Below are 2,568 nucleotides of genomic sequence, written 5' to 3' on the forward strand. Positions count from 1 at the left end.
TTCAGTATTCCTTTCATGCTCATTAAACCCCTTTTCTTCCTCTGCTAATTCTGCATTTAATTTCTGTAAATAATTCTGAATTTCCTGTTTTTTCTCATTGAATGCATTGGACGAGAGCAGTTCAGAATATTCTGCATAAAACTTGTCCAATTCATTATCCACCTCCCTTAGTTCCATACTATGGTATTGAATCAATAATGACATCAACTTGTGTGAACAATCATTTAGTACCTCCTCCCATTCTCTTTTCAAGACGAGTATCTTTCACATTTGGAAAAAGTTGTATTCGAAGTCCAATGGGGTTGCATTTCTCTATCATATATCTATTCAGGTATTGTATATGCCAGTAAGAAATAGATTTTCTTTTGGACAAAGACTTCAACCTAAATGCAGCTCCATTGATTTCAGAATTTCTTTTAGTGTGTATGGTACAGGTTTCCTTTATTCCTGAGGCAAAGCCCTCCCAGGCACTCTTAGATCCATTGTAAAAAAAAATAAATAAATAAAAAAAAAACAAAAAAACAATTATTATTATTATTATTAAACAGGATTTATATAGCACCAACATATTACGCAGCACTGTACATTAAATAGGGATAATTAATACTCAATGTTATAACATAATCCACCAATATTAACAAAAAACTGTTTCCTATAAATTGTTCTATAATTGTGCAACTGTATAGGAGGACAGCCACCCCAACAATAATATACAAAGAAGAAGATTTCCGCCTATAGATATGTTATATATCACATAGGCCACATCCCTTATTGAACCCAGAAAAAAAAAAAGAACATACGGTGAACACCAATTTTTGTAGCGGGATTTTTTAGGCCAATATCAACAACATATATTATAAAAATAAAATTTTATTTATTTAATTTTACATTAAAAGGCTCATTTCCAATACATAAAAACCATTATTATTACACACAATAACCTCTCCTTTCAGAGTGTCCCTGTGAGGTATACATTCTGGGTTAATTCTCTATGCATTTCATGGAAATATCCACTTCCTCAGGAGAGAGAATCTACAACCATAAAAAAGATTACATTATCATCAATTAAATTATTACTACATTTAAAAGAAAAAAATACATTAAACTAAACATAATATACATCAATATACCTGCTTGTGTTTTTAGCAACACTTTCTGTTAGAATCAGTAGTGGGGACCAGATCGGTAGTCATGGCAGTGAAGCTGTTATCTGCTTTAATCTGGTATCAACATGAAAATGATAACATTTTAAATTATCCGTCCCATCATGTTTTACATGTTTATTAGTTCCCAATAGCCCATTATTGCCTCATTTAAATGGATTTCAAACAATGTTGCAAAACCATGCTCCAAGCCCCATTGCCAAACAACTTAAATGTGATGCCGACCAATTAATTTACAATCAGTTATACAGCATGCATATCTCTTTACATTCATGCCAGCATGTGGTTAATATTATCGTAGTTAAAACCACCACACTGATAATGTGGTAACCAACCCATATTTGTTCCTTTTTCACCACTTTGTGCAGATTCACTGGGGTTAGCAACCCACTTACTTTATATCACATCTAGTTGTTATTACAATTCCTTCAATTTTAATGTTATTTCTACTAGTCCTACAAAAAAGGAATAAGTCCATAAATGCCAGAAAATGACAGACTTCAAAAGGACTCAAAGCGATTCTTACTTACAATTTTAAATGGAACGTGAAGCAAACAATAATACCATACTGAAATCTCTCAGCTGAACCACACGTTTACACACCAGCTCCCCTACATGCTGCAGTCAGCGTCTCATGTGTCAATTCTGTTTCTTATGAAGGGAAGACCCTCCTACATCATCCGCCCGGGTCCTGCCCTTCAGCACATACACACCAGTCATTAGTAACCATCTGTGTGTGATTACTTGAGATTCTCGTGCACCCAGGAGAGCAGGCTGTCAGTCTCCTGGCTCAACACCACCTGCATGTTTATATTAGACTTCCGGTGCTCTGTGACACCTGAAGTTGTAATTTTTGTACAGGTTTTATTCGGTTATTGTTTGTGGGGACAGCTCCTGCCCAGCAGACTTACCTCCAGATAGGGACCTGTCAACAACACCATCAGCCACATCCCCAGGGGCTCCCATGCTGCAGGAGAACACCTCCATATATAAGATTATATTTTATATCATATATCTACAGCAGCATGACCTTCCCACTCCCCTTTGTTTATCATAGTTTATCCAAACTCATTTAACTCTAGGACAGGCATGGCTCAACATTTACAACAGAGAGTGTTGCCAACAAGCAAAACAAGAGAAAAAAAAAAAAACAACAAAAATTCAAAAACCATTAGGTACATAAATACTGCTTTAACCACCTGGGCGTTACACTGAGGTCTAGATTTCTGTTCCAAAAGCATTACAGGTTTTCATGAAATTTAATGAAAAATACTGAAAATGCGATAATTCGGTATACTGTATAGTAATATATTTTTCTAAAACACCTCCCTAGTGTCCAACGTCACATACCTATAGACAAAACCACATAAATATATTTTCTATTATTTTGTATTGGATTGGATAC

The 2,568-nt window shown here is 35.0% G+C and overlaps 1 long non-coding RNA gene across 1 annotated transcript; it reads right to left on the reverse strand.

The window, feature by feature from the left end:
• Positions 1–764: 764 nt before the first annotated feature.
• Positions 765–2,515, reverse strand: LOC140342883 (uncharacterized). Its single transcript, XR_011923193.1, has 4 exons — positions 1,694–2,515; positions 1,559–1,618; positions 1,131–1,220; positions 765–1,032 (listed from the first exon to the last, which is right to left on the reverse strand). It is a non-coding gene; the product is annotated as an uncharacterized lncRNA (long non-coding RNA).
• Positions 2,516–2,568: the final 53 nt, after the last annotated feature.

The sequence above is a fragment of the Pyxicephalus adspersus genome, chromosome W (assembly GCF_032062135.1).
Source record: "Pyxicephalus adspersus chromosome W, UCB_Pads_2.0, whole genome shotgun sequence".
Classification (NCBI taxonomy): domain Eukaryota; kingdom Metazoa; phylum Chordata; class Amphibia; order Anura; family Pyxicephalidae; genus Pyxicephalus; species Pyxicephalus adspersus.